The following is a 7,294-nucleotide window of genomic DNA, read 5'->3' on the forward strand; positions in this document are numbered from 1 at the left end:
GTGTGAGTTCGAAGGTTATGCTTGAGATTGAGATGTGATTAGTGATAATTGGTTTTGATTGAGGAGTTGAGATGTGAATTGGATGATTTTGAGTTTGGATGATTATAAATGAGTGATTTGGAAAGGTTTGGAGATCATTATATTGAGTAGAAACTAATAAGGCTTGTGAATCTTTGGAAAGGTTGGTAAATTCTATTTTTGAATCAAACTAATTTTTGGCTAACTTTGGCGGGCCATAACTCGGCCCTCAAAGTTGGAAAACTTTACAAAATTGGATTTTTATGAAAATCTAGTTATCGATCTTTTCAACGGTTTAGAAATGGTTGAGAAATTAATTTTATGGAAAAAGATATGAAGGTTTGAAATTGAGACTGAAAAATTGGTTTCTACAGCATGCCAGCCTGATATGCTATGCGTACGCGGACTCCACCGTGCGTACGTGAGAGTTGGCCACTACCAACACTCATGCTTACGTGAACATGGGCTGCGTATGCGACTTTGTCACATTTACGCTCATGCGTATGCGAGTAAGTCCCATTGCCCAAACCTTCCGCGTACGCAAAGGTGGTCCGCGTATGCGAGTTTTGAAATTTATACTCCTGCGTATGCGAGCATGTGCAAGCGTACGCGACTACCCCTGTTTTCTGAAAAGTGAATTTTTAAGCTCTCAACCATTTTTTGAGCCTTCTAAATTTTTATAAACCCTGGTACAAGTCTAGAGCCGGTGGAATTAAGGATAGAGGAGTTAAGAATGAAACCTAAAAAGATGAGTTAGTGAATTAGAGGAAAATGAACAAATGTGGAATAATGTATGGTGAGGATGATTGTGATGATGAATGGTAACTAACTTTGATGATGAATATATATATATACACACCTGCCTGGGTTGATGCAGTGGCATTAATCCACTTGCTTCGGGTTTGGTTTGAGTCTCCTCGGGTAGATTCAGTGGTTCACCTCCACTTGCTCTTGGTTCAGAATGATATGTGATTTTAAAACTTTATCTGATTCCTGAATTTTTCTGGGTAGATGTAGCGGGTCGACTCCACTTGCTCAAGGTTGAGTTTCTGTTGACCATCCGTCACAAGATGTGGTCGGACACTTAGACCTTTCCAGATGGTGCCTTCAATGCATTTGATATATGAATATGAATTTTGAGTTTTGGGATGCGCGCACGCAGGGACTGTCCAATGATTAGCTACCAGGACATATCGTGTTGGCTATAAAACCGACAGATGAGCTCATTAGCCATAGGGCAGGCATGCATCATTTTCATTTGTGTGTATTGTTTGGGTGTGAAACTTGTTTGTGAGTTTGTCTAATCGAGTAATTGCATCTATCTACTAATTAACCTAATTGCTCTATCTGTTTATGTTTTGCATTGTTTTGTATGTGTTTGATAACTGGGAGATTCCTCATGCTGGCGGTGGTGATGCTGAGGGTAATTCCTGATGTTGATGATGGGATGTTTGTTGAAAAACTGAGTTTTAATGCTAAATTACTGAGTTATATGCTGATAGACTGTGTAAATAGAAAGAGATAGGTTGAGTAGAGTGTTGGATAAAAGCTTGAGTGTGTATGTTGTAGTTATACCCGGTTTCGGATTTAAGTGGGGTAAGTTATGGGGTAGAAAGACCTCAGGCATTTCTTTGGTTCTTTTTGTCCTTTAAGTTATTCACCTACCGGATTTGTAAATTAAAAGAGTTTCTTTACGACCTTTTAAAGTAAGATTTTTTGCAAAACTTTTCCAAAAGGTTATTTCAAGGGTAAACTGTTTTTATAATGAAAATTATTCTATTTGCAAGTATTTCTTTACTTTGATGGTATTCCTGTCCCTACTGAGAACCTGCGAGGACGATGTTCTCACCCTCTACAGAATTTCTTTTTCAATGATAGGTTCAGAAAGACTTGGACACGAAGCCGTGACTGGTCTACAAAGTTTTATATGTGTGTGTGTGTGTGTGTGTGTGTGTGTGTGTGTGTGTGTGTGTTGTATTTTCTGTTTTTAGTTTAGTTGAGATTTTACCCCTCGTCCTTTGTCAGTTTGAGATTTTAGAGGGGCAGGAATTGTAATTGAGAAAGATTGAATAAGTCTATGTATTTAATATTATATGAATATAATTAGGTGATTAAGTGATTTAAAGTAAAAAGGCTTTTTGATTTCTTAATTAAAATTTGGTTTATATTCGTGAAGTCTCAATATTAAATAAAAATAGTATGAAATTAAAGGAATAGATGTAGGTAACGCCAGACTTTTAGTGTGATCGTGAGGTGCTAAAAGTTTGGGTATTACAATGTGAACCATTTCCCTAGGCATCAATTCATGGTTATGCTTGAGGGTTACTTTCCGAACCTTCCAAATTGGGCTCCCCTTATCATGGTATACGAACATCAGGGCCTAGCAGTTCGTGCGTGTCTCATTCCTGTTGGTTCTCTTCCTATTTAATCTGTTGTAGTGCTTTCCATCCCTTAGGCTAGCGCTATTACAAAAGAACATTCTTCTTACAATAGTCCCATTTTCATCCTTCTTATAGTTTCACTTATGGACCCCAAATCCATTGCATCTCCGTACCCTCGAATAAAACTCATATGCACACTCCTAAGTTTGAAACACCTTTTTCAATATGTTCTCCGCACTCAACCCAGTCACATCTTCATATTGACGACTATCCTCATCCAAGAACAAGTCAACTTTTCCAAAATCATCCTCCTCAACAATATCATTGTTTGAAATGCCTAACTCAGATTCACTTTCTTCCGGTGACAAACCCATTATCTTGCCCATCCCACCATCGCATTCCACCTGTCAAATTCCAACCCAACAGAAAATTCTGAAACAAGTGAATATTACATCAGCCATGACTATAACAAACATTATTTAGGCCATAAAGTAAATAACACTAATTACAAAATCCTATTTTTACATAAGAAGATAGTTAATTAAAATGCCACTCTATTTTCATCAGCAAAACTACAAGTATGATTCCAGCCAACCAAACAGAAGAATTATGTGCATTGTGTCCTGCCCAAACATGATTGACATGGAAAAACTTTGCTTTTCACCCAAACATTAATTGCAAAATGTTAATTCCAGTTCAGGGGTCAAGATATGTGATGAGTCCATATTTGATGGTAAATTTTGGCTTGAATTGAGTGGATTTCATCACATAAACTCACATTTATTCATTTAAATAGCATACTTTTGTGATTTCTCTCTCAATTGCACCTAAATGTGAAAACATGCTTTTTTATGCTTAAATTAATCAATTTTATTCCACTTTTATTCTATTCGATACCATGATATATTTTGTTGAGTGAATTCATGTCCAATAGGTAGGAATGGCTAGATAGAAGTGGAAGGAAGCATGCGAAATGGGAAGTCTCATGAAGAAAACAAAGGAGAAGCACACACTCCAGTGTGCATACGCACACCTTCCTATGCATACACACAATTCCTGACGCGTGACTTCATTAAAAAGTCATGTGGCTCGCGATTTTGAGGGCCTTTTGGCCCAATTTTGGAAGTCTTGGAGCTAAAATGGAAGCTATATCAAAGGGGCAATGACGAGAGGATTTTTGCCAGTAAAGAATGTCATAAAAATTGTCGCGTTGTAGATATAGTCTCTAAACCGACAAAAATCCCTTCGTACAAACGTTTTGGTTGTCACAAGTAACAAACCCCTTTTAAAATTGATAACCGAGTATTTAACCTCGGGTCGTCTTCTCAAGAAATTGCAGGGAGGTATGTTCTTATTATTGGTTATGAAGATTGTAAATTGGGGTTTAGGAAGTAAGAAAGCAGTATGTTGAATGATAATAAAAATAAATAAATAACTATAAAATAAACTCTTGGCAAAGTATGAAGAATTGGAAATCCTATCCTAGTTATCCTTATCAATTGCGATGAGAATTGGATTCTTCTCCCACCTTATTAACCTCTAACTATGAAGGTAAGTTAAGTGGACAAATTAATTCGAATCCTCAAGTCCTAGTCTTTCCTTGGGAAAGGCTAGAGTTATTGGAACTTGAATTAATGAAATGAAGAAATCCAATTTTCAATCAACAATGAGTTTGATAACTCAAGTGTCTCCAATGACTCAACCAAAGCCAAAAGGGAAAAATTCAAATTATTTATATAATAAAAAGGAGCAATCATAAGTCTGAAATACCTCAAAATATATTAAATAGAAAATCAATCTAAACATAGAGAGTCATAAACAAAATTGAGAAAAGAAATAAAAGAACATTGAACCTGGGATTTGAGAGTCACTCTAAAACTAAGAGAAATCCTAAATCCTAATCCTAAGAGAGAGGAGAGAACCTCTCTCTCTAAAAACTACATCTACTCCTAAAATTATGAATTATGAGAGCCTTTTTATGAATGGATGCAGTCCCCCACTTTATAGCCTCTAATCTGTGTTTTTTGGGCCGCAAACTGGGTCAGAAACAGTCCAGAATTTGCTGGTTTCGAATTTTGCCACGCTGGATTTCCGTCACTGCGACATGGCCGCATGGATCACGCGGTCGCGTCACCTAGCATCAGGGGAACTATAACATATTATATATAAAATCGAAGCCCCGGACGTTAGCTTTCCAACGCAACTGGAACCGCGTCGTTTGGACCTCTGTAGCTAAAGTTATAGCTGTTTGAGTGCGAAGAGGTCAGGCTGGATAGCTTAGCAATTTCTCTAACTTCTTGTATTCCTTCCACTTTTGCATGCTTTCTTCTCATCCTCCAAGCCACTCCTGCCTTATAATATCTGAAAACACTTAACACACATATCAAGGCATCTAATGGTAATAAGAGAGGATTAATAATAAGCAAATATAAGATCAAAAAAGCATGTTTTCAATCAAAACACATAATTAGGAAGGAAATATAAAACCATGCAAATAGTATGAATAAGTGGGTAAAGAGTAGATAAAAACCACTCAATTGAGTACAAGATAAACCATAAAATAGTGGTTCAACCTCCCCACACTTAAACACTAGCATGTCCTCATGCTAAGCTCAAGAGAAACTATAAAGAAATGAAGAGGAATGGTATGAAATGCAACCTATGAATGCAACTACATGCTAAATGCTTTTACTTACTTGGTTAAGAGTAAATAAGTTCTCCAAGACAAATACAAATCAATTTCTACTGATTCAAATCATACAATAAAAAGCAAGTGAACTTGTAAGAAGACAGCTCATGAAAGCAGGGAACATAGAATTTAAGCGTTGAACCCTCACTGGAAGTGTATATCATTCTAATCTCTCAAGTGTATAGGGTAATTCACTCTAGTCTTCTCTAATCATGCTTTCTAAAACTTTGTTCTTCATCTAACTAATCAACAAAATTTAGTATACAAATGCAAACATCATGAGGTCTTTTCAAGGTTGTAATGGGGCTGGGGTAAAGGTAAGGATATATGTATGGCCAAGTGAGCTTTATAAATTGAATCTTTAATTAACCTAAGCTTTCACCTAACATACATATACTCTATATAACTCTAGAATCATGCCTAGCTACCCATAATTTCCACTTTTGTATGATTCCCATACTCATGTACCAAATTTTTCTTTTTAATTTATCACATGTGCATTGATTTTTCATTAACTTAACATTGGGATAATTTTGTCCCCTTATTTATTTAGTTATATATATATATATATATATATATATATATATATATATATTTTCTTTTTCTCTTTTTTTTCTTTATTTTTTTTGTAGAGAAATAAACATAACTTATCAATGCACATGGATTTTCTATTATTTTTCTATTTTGGTTTTTCATGAGTAGGTTCCCAAATTCCTAATATTCAAATAAATTAGAAACATGTTACATTCCCTTATCAACCCATGTTCCCACAATTTTCCCACACTTAATTGATGCACAATCTCTAACTTAAGCTAACCAAAGATTCAATTTGGGATAATTAATTTGTTTTTCTGCTTAAGGTTAGTAATGTGGTTATAGAACAAGAAGGGATTAAAAGCTCAAGGGGCTAACAAAGGTGATGTAAAAGGTAGGCTTATTTGGGATAAGTGAGCTAATAACAAATAATGGCCTCAATCATATGCAAGCATGTAAATATACTAAATAATGGACATATAGAATGGAACAAAGCAAAGATTGCAGTTATAGAGAAGAAAACACACAAGAATAAAAATTTATGGTTAAATAATGTAACCATATGAATAAGCTCAAATCTCACAGGTTGTGTGTTCTTTGGCTCAAAAACCATGTTCCAAATACAATTTCAAACAAGTTTTAACATAAATTTTTTTTTTCAATTTAAATTAGTGAATTTTTTTTCAAAGATAGGGTCTTAACAGAATTTTATTACTTTAACCAAGTGGTAAAATATGCACAAAAATCAAACAAACATGCAAATGCAACAACTAACTACAAAGAAAATTTAAACATTGGTGTTGCGACAAGAAAGTAATAACCCATGGAGATCGGTATCGACCTCCCCACACTTAAAGATTACACCGTCCTCGGTGCATGCTAAGATGTACAAGTGGATGCGGGTTGTGGTTCCTCAGCTGGGCTCTTTTTGTTCCTTTCCTTGCTGTTGATTTGGGAATGGCTTTCTCTTTTCCTTTCTTGGTGGCCATCCTGAAAAAGGGAAGAGAAAGTAAATTAAATTCAAAGAGATATATATAGCAAGGAAGAGAACGGAAAAGGTGGTGATGGATGCACATTAAGATATAACTGACATTAACACATGCTCGCGAGTACATGTGAAAAGCCATCAATGGAAAATAGCTAGTGCATATGATGACAATTAAATGCAAGGTGTTTATTGGCATGCAGGAAAAGGCATGAGTAGCATAGATTAAGCATTCAATGTCCAAATTAGATTACCAAGTCTTTCAAACTATCAACATGTTTGTAATAACAATTATATTTAATCAATAAAACATGAAAGGGGTTTTGTGAAAACAACAGGCATTAATAGTAGAATAATTTAAAATAGTGTTCAATGCCATACAGGTTTTTTCACAAATACATAGCATGCATGGTAAATAAGTTATTGAATGTATTAAATTGAACATGCAAGTAACCCTTTAAAGAAAATAATATATAATTGTCAAATTATTTTAATAATCCACAAAAATATAGAAAATAAGACCCAAATAAATTTCAAACACCAATGAGAATAATGCAATGAATGAAATATGCAAATAAATGAAGTAAAATAAAATGAAAGATAAGAAGAACGAGAAGGGAAAGAAAGAGAGGAGAAGTAAGTAAGGGAAAAGAGAAAATAGGATTTGGGGAAGAGAAAGATAAGATA

General features: G+C 35.0%; 1 pseudogene; it reads right to left on the bottom strand.

Annotated features, from left to right (window-relative positions):
• Window positions 1-695: 695 nt before the first annotated feature.
• On the bottom strand, window positions 696-2,797 carry LOC148576275 (protein FAR1-RELATED SEQUENCE 11-like; annotated as a pseudogene).
• Between the last annotated feature and the right edge of the window lie 4,497 nt (window positions 2,798-7,294).

Source organism: Arachis ipaensis, chromosome B1 (genome assembly GCF_059453495.1).
Source record: "Arachis ipaensis isolate K30076 ecotype BB chromosome B1, ASM5945349v1, whole genome shotgun sequence".
In the NCBI taxonomy this organism is placed as follows: Eukaryota; Viridiplantae; Streptophyta; class Magnoliopsida; order Fabales; family Fabaceae; genus Arachis; species Arachis ipaensis.